The sequence below is a fragment of the Chrysemys picta genome, chromosome 17 (genome assembly GCF_011386835.1).
Source record: "Chrysemys picta bellii isolate R12L10 chromosome 17, ASM1138683v2, whole genome shotgun sequence".
NCBI lineage: Eukaryota > Metazoa > Chordata > Testudines > Emydidae > Chrysemys > Chrysemys picta.
In genome coordinates, this window is record NC_088807.1 from 18,644,856 (window position 1) to 18,659,218 (window position 14,363).

A 14,363-nucleotide genomic window follows, 5' to 3' on the forward strand; every position below is an offset into this window, starting at 1 on the left:
CCTTTTAAAGGGCTTGAGATTACAGGCCCCCTGCCTGGAGTTGTAGCCCTTTGGCTTCAGCTTTTCTCTGCTCACCTCCCCCCCCCCCCCCCCCCCGCCCCAGTGGCAGTGGGGCTTTGTCTTTACCCCACACACACCCAGGATGGCAGGGATCGGGCAGCCTCAGGCTTCAGTCCCCGCTCCTGGGGTTGTGTGGTAATTTTTTTTGTCAGATGGGGGATGTGGTGCAATGAAGTTTGAGAACCCCTGACTTAGAAGTTGCCTCCCTGACCATCTTGGCTATACACCAGGAACTTTCTGAATTTTTTTCCAAACCCATTTATTCTTTTGGCCTTCACGACATCCTCTGGCGATGAGTTCCACCTATTGACTGTGCGTAGTGTGAAGAACTACTTCCTTTTGTTTGTTTTAAACCTGCTGCCTATTAATTTCATTGGGTGACCCCGGGTTCTTGTGTTATGTGAAGGGGTAAGTAACATTCTATTCACTATCTCCACACTAGTCATGATTTTATAGACCTCCATCATATGCCCCCTTAGTTGTCTTTTTTCCAAGCTGAACAGTCCCACTCTTTTTAATCTTTCCTCCTATGGAAGCTGTTCCCAACCCCTAATCATTTTCGTTGCCCTTTTCTGTATCTTTCCAAATTCTAATATATCTTTTTAAAATGGGGAAACCAGAACTGCATTCAGTATTCAGGGTCTGGGTGTACCACGGATTTATACAGTGGCATTATGATATTTTCTGTCTTATTATCTATCCCTTTCCTAATGGTTCCGAACATTCCGTTCGCTTTCCTGATGGCTGCTGCACATTGACTGGATCTTTTCAGAGAACTCTCCACACCGACTCCACAATTGACTAATAACAGCCAATTTAGATCCCCATCATTTTGTATTTATAGCTGGAATTATGTTTTCCCATGTGCGTTACTTTGCATTTAACAACACTGTACAGGGAAGTACCAGAAAACAATAAGACAATATTGACCAGCGACTTCCGGTCTTAAAGTCTATAAATTAGTTTAAAATGTGAGTTATTTTGGTGGCTGTTTCTGGGGAGCACTTCCTGGGTGTGAAAGGCAGCCTGGGAGAAAGCACCAAAGGAGCTTTGAAAATTTTGTTTGAAAATCTCAATTGATTGGCCTCTTACAGTTGGTATGCGTACTTCCACCTTTTCATGGTCTCTGTATGTATAAATATCATCTTGCTGTATGTTCCATTCTATGCATCCGATGAAGTGGGCTGTAGCCCACGAAAGCTTATGCTCGAATAAATTTGTGAGTCTCTAAGGTGCCACAAATACTCCTGTTCTTTTTGCGGATACAGACTAACACGGCTGCTACTCTGAAACAACTCTTATTCTTCTTCCTGGCATTCCACTTGACGAGTCCTCTCCCTCCAAAGTGCTCTGCTCAATGCCCGATCCTCTATCTGCACCACATGCTAAGATGTATTTCTTTGTGACTTCCCACCGCTTAATCATTGGGTGGACCTCTCTGTCTTTCTCCTTCAGGCTTCATCTGTCAGACTCTCTTACCCACATAGTTGCCAGGATGGAACTTTACATGATCAAACCCTCTGAGCCTACACTCCCTAATTTTTCCATTTATTGGTGTTCCTTTAAGCATTCCTCACTCACCCATCGCTAGGTTTGCATTCCTGTGGAGCAGACCACTTGCTCATTATTCTTCTTTGTGGCCCAATACTCAACACCGTACATTAAAAATAGACGGAGCACCTTTTTATAGACTTTCCCTTTTAATCTCAATAGTATCTTTCCATTACATAGTACACCACTTCTCTCTCTCTGCGTTTGAGTCAGGGCTTTACTATTCTAGTTCTAATTTCATCCTCCATCCATTCCCCGTGATACTTGAACCCAGATAATTAACTAGTGGGTAAAATAGGACTAAAGGTATCTCTACACTGCAATCACACATTCCGTGATTGCAGTGTGGAAACACCCGTAGGCTCCTAAGTCACTCATATGCTTATACAGATTTTACCCTTGAGCTTAACAACATTGAAATCATCTTGAATAAAGACAGAGCAGTAAAGGAAACTTACCAAAGTGCAACACGCAGTCTTCAGGTGACTTATGATGATTGCTTTCTTCCTCTCTTTGTCTTGATAAAATAATTAAGGGCTGAAGTACCCACTCATTTGAGAAGGGTTCTGTTTATGAATGGCCGGTATGTGATCCGAGGGGCCCGGTTTTCAGATGTACAGTGCTAGGTATCCACAAATGCGGAGCCTATGGGAGTTTAGATAATATCATAATGGGTGGTATAGAAAATACTAAAATGGGGACCGAGGGAATGGGGCTGGGGTGTGGAGATAGATAGATAGATAGATAGATAGATAGATAGATAGATAGATAGATAGATAGATAGATAGATAGATAGATTTACCAGTAACTCTCACAGTGTTGACAAAATGCCTATTTCCAGACAGTTTGCACAAAATAATCTGCAGTGTACAAAAGAAAACACATCTGCGCAGGACTGATTCTAATTTTGTTACATATCAAAAGTTCTTGTAAACCACCAGCTCTTTGCAACGGCTTAGGGAGCAGGATATAAACACACGGGGCACCACTGGGGTTGAATCACACAGGGCTCATTATGTTCGCAAACAAAAAACAAATGTGAGAAAAGAATTATGTTCTTTGATTGAACCCAGAGTGCCACGAGTCCCTGGTTGTGGCACAGACGGGTGCACCAGAGGCCGGAAACATTTTGATCATTATTTCAGTGTGTCTGAAAGTAACACAAATCCCAGTCAATTAAGTTGTTTGGCATTAAATTAAGTTTCTTGCCACTATAGCTGGTCAAAAAAAAAAAAAAACCCAACCCTGATGAAACAGTTTTCCAAACGAAAATGATGCTTTGTCAAAATTGAACTATTTGCTGGGATTAGGGTGACCAGATGTTCCAATTTTATAGGGACAGTCCCGATTTTTGGGTCTTTTTCTTATATAGGCTCCTATTATCCCCCATTCCCTGTCCCGATTTTTCACATTTGCTGTCTGGTCACCCTAGCTGGGATTTTGACAATATTTTGGACAGAAAACTTTTGAAACAATTCAAAAGCGAACTGGAGGATTTCCCTTTGACTTTCTCATTCGGTTTCATTTTGACTTTTCCATATTAATATAATACTATATTAATAAAATTACACTTTCAACACTATCAACATGAAGCATTTGAATAGGGTCATTTCCATGTTTCCAAATCAATTTTTTTCAGAATTTCCAATGCGTGAACATTTCCAAATTTTGACTCTTCATCCTAATTTGTGATGAAAATATATTTTGAGAGCTGGAATTCCCCCTGGGATGGAAATTTCCTTTTCCAGGTCTCCGTGCTTGCCATACCTGGTATTTCCGGATTCAACAGAGGAACTTAAATGAACTCGTTGAGAACCCCACCACTTAGCAGGCACTATTGTGTCCCTCTTTAGGATAGATGGAGTCACACTGAAAGTTACATATTATCCTAGAGAAGAGCTGAGTGAATACTGGACTTTTATTTTTTTTTTCACTTCAGCAAAACTGGTTAAAAAATTTGGTTTGGGTTGAATAAAATATTTAGTTTTTGAGCATACTTAAACACACACACACCTAAACACACACATGCATACACTCATACACACTCATGCATACACACACACACACACACAGACATGCTGCACATACAAGCACATTTACCCTCCCCCCCCTAATTTTCATGATTTTGACTTTTTTTCCCCGTTCCACAGCAGGGTACGCCAACGACCTTCCAATGTCTTTTGTGAAAACATGTGTCCCACCCTAAAACAGCTGAAAGCACAGTAGTTGGGGAACTCATCTAGCAAGCGGCAGACCCGGTGTATCCTATGGGGTCAGACTATAGGAATAAGTATTTAGTATTTAATAAAATTAGGGATAAGGAAGTAATGCAAGAAGACCAAACCTAAAAGACATTAGCTTAAGAATGTAGCATAAATTCGGCCTATTAAATTAGCAGAGGTAAAGTGACCAGCAGCAACCCAAAGACATAAAATGGCATATAGTATAATTTCTCAATGACATAATTTTGCAGAGATTGTGCATAAAATGCTGAATGGTAATCACAGGAATGAAGCTGATATCAGTTTGAGTACATAAGAATAGCCATACTGGGTCAGACCAAAGTCCATCTAGCCCAGTATCCTTTCTTCCGACAGTGGTCAATGCCAGTGCCCCAGACGGAATGAACAGCCCAGGTAATCATCAAGTGATCCATCCCCTGTCGCCCATTCCCAGCTTCTGGCAAACAGAGGCTAGGGACACCATCCCTGACCATCCTGGCTAATAGCCATTGATGGATCTATCCTCCATGAATTTATCTAGGGTTTTTTTAACCCTGTTATAACCTCTGGCAAGGAGTTCCACAGGTTAACTGAGCATTGTATGAAAAAATACTTCTTGTTGTTTGTTTTAAACCTGCTGCCTATTAATTTCATTTGGTGGCCCCTAGTTCTTGTGTTATGAGAAGGAGTAAATAACATTTCCTTATTTACTTTCTCCACACCAGTCATGATTTTATAGACCCCTATCATATCTCCCCTTAGTCGTCTCTTTTCTTAACTGAAAAGTCCCAGTCTTATTCATCTCTCCTCTTACAGCAGCCGTTCCATACCCCTAATCATTTTTGTTGCCCTTTTCTGAACCTTTTCCAATTCCAATATATCTTTTTTGAGATGAGGACGACCACATCTGCACACAGTATTCAAGATGTGGGCGCACCATGGATTTATATAAAGGCATATGTTATTTTCTGTCTTATTATCTATCCCTTTCTTATTGATTCTCAACATTCTGTTAGCTTTTTTGACTGCCGCTGCACACTGAGTGGATGTTTTCAGAGAACTATCCACAATAACTCCAAGATCTCTTTCTTGAGTGGTAACAGCCAATTGAGACCCCATCATTTTGTATGTAGAGTTGGGATTATGTTTTCCAATGTGCAGTGTTTTGCATTTATCCACACTGAATTTCATCTGCCATTTTGTTGCCCAGTCACCCAGTTTTGAGAGATCCGTTTGTAGCTCTTCGCAGTCTGCCTGGGACTTAACTATCTTCAGTAGTTTTATATCATCTGTAAATTTTGCCACCACACAGTTTACCCCTTTCCCCAGATCATTTATAATTTTAGGATAGGGCCATTAGCACACACTTTAACCACAGAATTGCTATGGGAACTAAGTGACATATATGCTAATGAGTTTGAGATAATTAATATACTAACCTATAAAGAGATCCTATTTTGCATACAGCCTTTTAAAAACCTCTTGTGCTTCACCGTAGGTTAACACTGTGAATACCAATAAAGTGTTTTGAACATGCAGGTGCCACCGAGTAGCCAGTCGATTGCAATGCACTCAGGGTACGTCTATACCCAGCCGCTAGTTCGGCAGCTGGCAATCGAACTTCTGGGTTCGGAAGTGCTCGCCGTCGACTGCGGTACTCCAGCTAGACGAGAGGAGTACCGCGGAGTCGACGGGGGAGCCTGCCTGCCGCGTGTGGACCGAGGTAAGATCGAACTAAGGTACTTCGAACTTCAGCTACGTTATTCACGTAGCTGAAGTTGCGTACCTTAGTTCGATTTGGGGGGTTAGTGTAGACCAAGCCTAAGAGTTATGGGAAAAACTGCGCTGGTGAGTGGGGGGGTCTCGCATCCCAGGTCCCCCAGCTGAATGCCTCGGGATGGGATACTGCGGGGACTATTTCTGCCATGTGCGTGGTGGCCTGTGCTGGCGCTCAGTTGTCTCGGAAGCGGCTCACGGGGCTGCTTGGGTGACACGTGACAGATCCATGGTGGGAGGCAGGTGAGAGAGCAGGAGGTGGAGATCTGCAAGCCATGAAAGCAAGTGCAGCTCGGCAGGAGGAAGTTGTCTGGTCTCCCACTGAGCCCCAGCATCATCCCCGGGTGCCTCTGGGGAACTTTCAGTGCTCTGGGTTCATCACCCGGCCTTGGGCTGCAGCAGTCCTAAGAGGGAGGGCGCCTTGGAGCAGCTCCTTCCCAACTCGGGGCAGCAGGAGTAGGAAGGAGACTATTCCTGCCTTGTAAAGCAGTGGTGGAGACCGGAGTCCCGGGGGGCTGGAGTGCCAGAGGAGCAGTAGGAAGGGGGCAGTCCCCATGGGGTGCCTTTGCAGCCACTACTGTGCCATGCATGTGTCTGTGCAAACTTTGCCCAATGTGCTGGGAGCTCATGGTAGGGCCGGGGGCTGGTCATGCACAATGTGCCCCTTCCAGCACCGCTGGTAGTACCGCACAGCTCACTGAGTGGCTGGTTGGGGCTCGCTTGGGAGCCAGACAGGGGTGAAAGTACAGGACTTACCAGTACTGCCAGAATCCTGAGGGGGGCGTGGCCTCATCCGAAAAAGGTGTGGCATCAGCCAGAAGAGGCGGAGCCTCTCGGGATTTAAAGGCCCTGGGGCACCGGCTGTGGCTGGGAGCCCCAGGGCCTTTAGATCAACCCAGGGCTCCCAGCTCAGAGGTGGCTGGGAGCCCCCGGGGTTCTCAGGCAAATTAAAGGGCCCGGGGCTCCAGCTGCCGCAGAGCTCTGGGCCCTTTAAATCCCCACCACAGCTCCAGGTGGGATTTAAAGGGCTTGGGGATCCCGCAGCTGCGGGAAGCCCGGAGCCTTGCCGGGCTGGGGCCGGGATTTAAAGGGCCCGGAGCTCCCGCGGCTGCGGGGAGCTCCGAGCCCTTTAAATCCCGGCCCCAGCCCTGCCGCTGGAGCTGCAGGCAGGATTTAAAGGGCTTGGGGCTCTCCGCAGCGGCGGGGAGCTCCGAGCCCTTTTAATCCTGGCCGCGGAAACCGGTGCGGTCCGGCACGGCGTTCTGGCTCTTGCCAGTACACCATACCATACCAGACCGGCTTACTTTCACCTCTGGAGCCAGGGGCTGGGCACGCCGTGTTCAGCCTTTCCCAAGAACTTAGCAGAATTGGGCAGCTGGGCACAGAGCCCCACAGAGCACTGGAGGTGGTAGCGGGAAGAGACAGAGGCCCTGGAATTGCGTTCCGCAGGGGGCTGGAGCCAGCAAAGAAAGCCAAGTGATGGGTGAGGAAGTAAATGGGGGGGGGAGGCTACAGAGAGTGTGGGATCCATGACAGGGCTAAGGCTGTGTGTGCCAGGCAGTGGGTGGGCAGGGGTGGCATGTTTGTAGAAATTTTGGTGGTGCCCAGAACCTGCCCCTGCCCAAACTCCACCCCCCCCCCCCCCCGACCTGCCCAAGGCTCTGGGAGGGAGTTTGGGTGAGGAAGGAGGTCTGGGGTGCAGGCCCTAGGCTGGGGCAGGGGAGTGGGGTGCAGGCTTTGGGAGGGAGTTTGGGGTGGGAGGGGTGCAGAGGGATGGGGTGCAGGGGTGAGGGCTGTGGCTGCGGATGAGGGGTTTGGAGTGTGGGAGGGGCTCAAGGCGAGAGGAGGGGTGTAGGGGGTGAGGGCTCTGTCTGGGGTTGGCAATGGGGGGGATTGGGTGTGGGAGGGGCCCAGGGTGAGAGTAGGAGTGTGGGGGGTGAGGGCTCTGGCTGGGACTGGGGATAAGGTGTTTGGGGTGCTGGAGGGGCTCAGGGCTAGGGTAGAGGGTTGAGGGTGGGGTGGAGTGTGAAAGCTCTGATTGGGGGTGTGGGCTCTGGGGTGGGGCAGGGCTGGGGATGAGTTTGGGGTGCAGGCAGGCTGCTCCGGGGCAGGGGCCAGAGAGGAAGCCCCCCAGCCCTTTCCCTGCTGGCAGCAGCAAGCTCTGGGGGAGGAGCCCCCCTTTGCTGCCCCCCCCAGCAGCACACTCACCCCCACCACTGTCACTGCATGTGCTCCTAGGGCCCCTCTCAGGTCCAGGAATCTCCCTCGCCTCCCCCGTGGTGGGTGCCAGGGAGGGGGTGCTGCTGGAGGGTCCCATTGGAAAAGGGAAGGGTCTGAGGGGGAAGGGCAGGCTCAGAGTCAGTCTGCCCTGGCAGTGGAGAGGGGGGCACTAGGACCCTGCGGCAGCAGTTGCTGCAGGGAAGCAGCATGGAGGAGACAAAGACAGAGATGCTCTGCTCTGGGGCCCGGGAAAGGCGAGCGGGGGCAGCAAGTCGGGGCCACGGGACACTGGGGGGGGGGCGCAGGTGGAGCTGGCCCCCTAGCTCTGAATATTGCTGGTGCCTGAGCACCACGTGGGTATGGAACTCGCCGTCTATGCCGGGGTGGGAGTGGATGATGGTTCTGCGTAGTAGGTAATAAGTATTGTGTGTTTTCGACTTAATCGGTTTACTGGGTTGGACCTGGCCAGATCCAAATGAGCAGCACTGTCCTGGAGACAGGGGCAGCTCTAGCCTTTTTGCCGCCCCAAGCACGGCAGGCAGGCTGCCTTCGACGGCGTGCCTGCAGGAGGTCCGCCGGTCCCGCGGATTCGGCATATCCGCCACTGAATTGCCGCCGAATCCGTGGGACCGGCGGACCTCCCGCAGGCATGCCGCCGAAGGAAGCCTGACTGCCGCCCTCGCAGGGACCAGCAGGGCACCCCCCGTGACTTGCTGCCCCAGACGCGCGCTTGGAGCGCTGGTGCCTGGAGCCACCACTGCCTGGAGACGGAGCGGAGAGCGCAGTGATTTAAGATAAGGTTGTTTGGAATTTCCTCACGGAGGTTGCTAATCATTCAACACTGGGGTACAGGTGCAGTTTTTTATCCTGCCTTAGGGTAAGACTACCGCAGTTCACAACCATCAGTGAGTTTAAACATATAGTCCATGGAAAAGGGGAAAAAAGAGAGAAAACACACCAGAGAAATGAAACACAGGAATGAGAGTCCTCATTTTGTGCTGTGCAGAGAAAAAGCTGTGGTTTTTCACCTGACCTTTGCCTCAACAGGGGAGCACTTACTCTTGTCAATATTCCAGCCAGTGCTCCTGTTGGGGTGCAAAGTCAGCGAAGCTCCATTGCGATTCTGTGGGTTCCTCTTCTGACCATTGGGAAATGTTCTCAGAAATCAGGGACTCTCTTGGAGGTTTGAAGCATCTGATGGATAGGACCCTATAGGGACTCCACTGTAGGACCAACGCCCAGACAGAGCAGCACTTATTTAGCTCATACAGAGAGTGCCAGCTGTGTCTGGAGACTGGTCCTGGGAATTTGGCAGGGAAATTTTGGCTGCCGGCCAGGCACTTCTAGGTCAATGTTCTAGAAAAAGAAAGCAATGCAAACCAAAAGAGGGGTTCACCATGGACACCCAGCAATGTGCTTCTTCTCTCAAGAAACCACATCCAAAACAGGCAGCACCCTCATACAGAACGACTGGCGCGTGCAGTGGTTTAGATATGATTGGTAGGAATTTCCCCAGCGGAGGTTGCGAATCATTCAACACTGGGGTACAGGTGCAGGTCTTAGAGTCAATGAAAAAGGGAAAACAAAGAGAAAACACTTGAGAGAGATAGGAAATGAGAGTCTTCGTTTTGTGCTATGTGAAGACAGCGCTGTATTTATTCATTTAACATAGGCCTCAACAGGGGAGAACTTTCCTTTCTCAATATTCCAGCAAGTGCTCCCGTTGGGGTGGATGGTTTGGATTTGATTATTCACCAGTAGGAAATATTTCTCAGAAACCAGAGATTCTCATGTAGGTTGGAGCAATGTGAGGGGTGGAATCCCAGAAGGAGTCAACACCAGAAAGAACGTCCAAACACATTGGCACTTTTTTATATAGTTACTCAGAAAGCACCATCTGTGCTTGGCTATTCTTCCTGGGAATGTCTGGGGGAAATGGTGGGAGCCGGAGAGCCCCTGCCTGCGAAATCTTCCTCTAGAGAAAAAGAGCATTAGTCTGTGCAAAAAAACCAACCAAACAAAATATAAAACAACAACAAATCAACCCCCACCCCACAAATCGGAGTTCTGCATTGAAACCGAGCAATGTGCTTGTTCTCTCACGAAATCAGACCCAAACCAGGCTGTACTATCCTTTAAGAATGACTGGAGAGTGCAGTGGTTTAGATATGATTGCTGGGAATTTCCCTAATGGAAGTTGGTAATCATTCAAAGCTGGAGTACAGGTGCAGTTCTTTATCCTGTTTTTGGGTAAGACCACCTGCAATTCACAATGGTCACTGAATGTAAACCGTGGAAACATATGAATGAGTGTCATCATTTTGTGCTTCACAGAGAAAATTCTGTATTTTTTTTTCACTTAACCTAGGCCTCAGCAGGAGAGCACTTAGCATTGTCAATATTCCAGCCAGTGCTCCTGTTGGGGGGGCAAAGTCAGCAAAGCTCCATTGGGACTCTGTGGGTTCCTCTTCTGACCATTGGGAGATGTTCTCAGAAATCAGGGACTCTCTTGGAGGTTGGACATATCCGACGGAGTGGATCCTGTATGGACTCCACTGTAGGACCAATGCCCAAACAGAGCAGCACTTTCTTCTTTAGCTCCTCAGAGAGTGCCAGCTGTGTTTGGACACTGTTTCTGGAACTTTGGGGTAATCTGTGTCTTCCAGCAGCCATGACACAGGTGAACATTCCTCTAGGAAAAGAAAGTATTAGCCTCTGCAAAACAAAAGGAGTTGTCCATGGAGACCCAGCAATGTGCTTGTGTTTCACAAAAACAAGATCCAGACCAGGCAGCACTGTCCTACAGAGCGAGCAGAGAGTGTTGTGGTTATGACATGATTCTCTAGGATTTCCTATTTTGTGGTTGCTCCGAATTCAGTGCTGGAGGCCAGGTGCAGTTCTGTGTCATATCTTTGAGTGACGCAGCCTGGAGAAGAGGAAACCAAGAGTCAGACAGAACCTGAAAACATACAATTAAGCCTTGTGGATTGGTGCTGTGTAGAGACAATGCTACAGTTTTTCACGTGACCAATGCCTCAAAAGGAGAGCTCTTACCGCTCCCAGTATTCCAGCAAGTGCTCCCATTTGGGTGGTAGGTCAGTGATGGTCCATTTGGATGGTTTGAATTTTTAACTTCTTACCAATAGGGAAAGTTCTCAGAGACCAGAGATTCTCCTGGAAGTTGGAGGAAGGCGAGGGGTGGAATCTCTTAAGAAATCACCTCCAGAAACAATGTCCAAACACACTGGCACTTTCTTATTGAGTTATTCAGAAAATTCCAGCTGTGTTTGGCTATTGTTCATGGTAATGTCTGGGGAAATGGTGACAGAAAGCCAGCCTCTGCCTTGGAAATCATCCTCTGGAGAAAAAGAGCATTAGTCTGTGCATAAAAACAGAAACCAACAAATTGGAGTTCTGCCTTGAAATCCAGCAATGTGCTTGTTCTCAAGAAACCAGATCTAAACCAGGCAGCACTATCCTACAGAAAGACCAGAGAGTGCAGTGGTTTAGATATGATTGGTGGGAATTTCCCCAGTGGAGATTGCTGATCATTCTACGCTGGAGTTCAGGTGCAGTTCTTCAACGTGTCTTTGGATAAGACTAACTGCAATTCACAACGGTCACTGAATTTAAACATAAAGTCGATGGCAAAGGGAACAGTGAGAAAAAATGAAAGTCACTGTTTTGTACTGTGCAGAGACAACACTGTATTTTTTTCACTTAACCAATGCCTCAACAGGAGAGCACTTACCCCTGTCAATATTCCAGCAAGTGCTCCGATTGGGGTGCGAAGTCAGCCAATCTCCATTGCAGTTCTGTGGATTCCTCTTCTGACGATTGGGAAATGTTCATAGAAATAAGGGACTCTCCCGGAGGTTTGAGGAATCCATTTAATAAGATCCCGTAAGGACTCCATAGCCCAAACAATGCCCAAACAGAGCAGCATTTTCTTCTGTAGCTCTCCAGAGAGTGCCAGCTGTGTTTGGATATTGTTCCTGGGAATTTGAGGGAAATGGTGGTTGCCAGCCAGACACATCCTGGTGAAGATTTCTCTAGGAAAAGACAACATTAGCCTGTGCAAAACAAAAGGAGGAGTTGTCCATGGACACCCAGCAATGTGCTTGTGTTTCACAAAAACCACATCCAAACCAGGCAGCACTGTCCTACAGAGCGAGCAGAGAGTGCTGTGGTGATGACATGATTTTTCACTAGGTTTTCCTATTTTGAGGTTGCTCCACATGCAGCACTGGAGGCCAGGTGAGTTCTTTCTCGTATTTTTGAGTAAGACAGCCTGCAGTTCACAATGATCATTGCATTTAAACAATTAATGATTGGAGAAGAGGATATTGAGAGCGAGACAGAGCCTGAAAGTTAGTTTGGTGGATTTGCGCTGGGCGGTGGGGGGAGGAGGGAAAACACGCTGTACTTTTTCACTTGACTTGTGCCTCAACAGGGGAGCACTTACCTTTCTCAATATTCCAGCAAGTGCTCCTATTGGGGCGGTAGGGCAGTGATGGTCCATTCGGATGGATTGGATTTGACTTCTCCTGGAGGCTGGAGGAAGGTGAGGGGTGGAAACCCATAAGGAGTCTCTAAGGGTAAGAATACCTGCAGTTCCCAATGATCATTGAACTTAAACTGTTGATGGAAAAGGAATACAGTGAGGGGAGAGTTGAGAGAGAGGAAACGTATGAGTGAGAGTGACCATTGTGCCGTGCGGAGAAAATGCTGCGTTTTATCACATGACCTAGGCCTCAACAGGGGAGCACTTACTCTTGTAAATATTCCAGCCAGTGCTCCTGTTGGGGTGCAAAGTCAATGAAGCTCCATTGACATTCTGTGGGTTCCTCTTCTGACTATAGGGAAACAGTCTGAAATCAGGGACTCTCTTGGAGGTTTGAAGCATCTGACGGACTGCACCGCAGAAACAGTGTCCAGACAGAGCTTCATTTTCTTCTATAGCTCTTCAGAGAGTGCCAGATGTGTTTGGATACTGTTCCTGGGAATTTTCCAAGTCAACGTACTTCTAGAACAAGAAAGCAATGCACAGCAAAGGAGGGGTTCACCATGGACACCCAGCAATGTGCTTGTTCCCTCAAGAAACCAGATCTAAACAAAGCAGTACTATGCTTAACAATGACTGGAGAGTGCAGTGGTATAAATATGATCAATGGGAATTTCCCCAGTAGCGGTTGTGAGTCACTTGATGCTGGAGGACAGGTGCAGTTCGTTATCCTGTCTTAGACCATGACTACCAGCAGTTTACAATGATCATTCAATTTAAACATAAGAGTCGAGGGAAAACAGAAAACAGAGAGAGAAAACACTCGAGAGAGATAGGAAACATAAGAATGAGAATCCTGGTTTTGTGCTCTGTGGAGAAAATCCTGTATTTACTCACTTAACATATGCCTTAACAGAAGAGCACTTTCCTTTCTTGACATTCCAGCAACTGCTCCTGTTGGGGTGATAGGGCAGTGATGGTTCATTCAGATGGTTTGGATTTGACTACTCACCAATAACAAATATTTCTCAGAAGAAACCAGAGATTCTTGTGTAGGTTGGAGCAACCCGAGGGGTGTAATCCCAGAAGGAGTCAACTCCAGAAAGAACATCCAAACACATTGGCACTTTCTTATAGAGTTACTCAGAAAGCCCCATCTGTGCTTGGCTATTCTTCCTGGGAATCTCTGGGGGAAGTGGCGGGAGCCAGCCAGCCGCTGCCTGGGAAATCTTCCTCTAGGGAAAAAGTGCATAAGTCTGTGCAAAAAAAAACCAAAACACATACACAAAAAAACCCACAAAAACAACCGCCTCCCTCCCCACAAATCGGAGTTCTGCATTGAAACCCAGCAATGTGCTTGTTCTCTCAAGAAACCAGATCCAAACCAGGCAGCACTATCCGACAGAGCGACCAGAGAGTGCAGTGGTTTATCTATGATTAGTGGGAATTTCCCTTATGGAGGTTCCTAATCCTGCAACGCGGGAGTAGAGGTGCAGTTCTTTATCCTGTTTTAGACTCAGACTACCTGCAGTTCACAATCAGATAACAGAGAAGGGAAAAGAGAGAAAAAAAATGAGAGAGAGAGAGAGAGAGAGAGAGAGAGAGAGAGAGATGAATGACTGTCATTGTTTTGTGCTGCGCAGATAAAATGCTGTATTTTTTTCACTTAACTGATCCCTGAACAGGAGAGTGCTTACCCTCATCAATATTCCAGCCAGTGCTCCTGTTGGGGTGCAAAGTCAGTGAAGCTCCATTGTGATTCTGTGAATTCTTCTTCTGACCATTGGAACCAGGGACTCTCTTGGACGTTGTAAGCATCCGACGGAAAGGATCCCATATGGACTCCACTGTAAAAACAAAGTCCAACCAGAGCAGCACTTTCTTATTTAGTTCTTCAGAGAGTGCCAGCTGTGTTTGGATATTGTTCCTGGGAATTCTGGGGGGAAACTGTGACTTCTACCCAGCCATGAACAGGTGAACATTACTCTGGGAAATAAAAACATTAACCAATGCAAAACAAAAGGAGGAGT

At 47.6% G+C, this 14,363-nt stretch overlaps 1 protein-coding gene across 1 annotated transcript in view; it reads right to left on the reverse strand.

The window, feature by feature from the left end:
* Nucleotides 1-14,363, reverse strand: part of LOC101933204 (olfactory receptor 5V1-like) — a 33,057-nt gene that overhangs the window by 1,059 nt on the left and 17,635 nt on the right. The window lies entirely within an intron of this gene.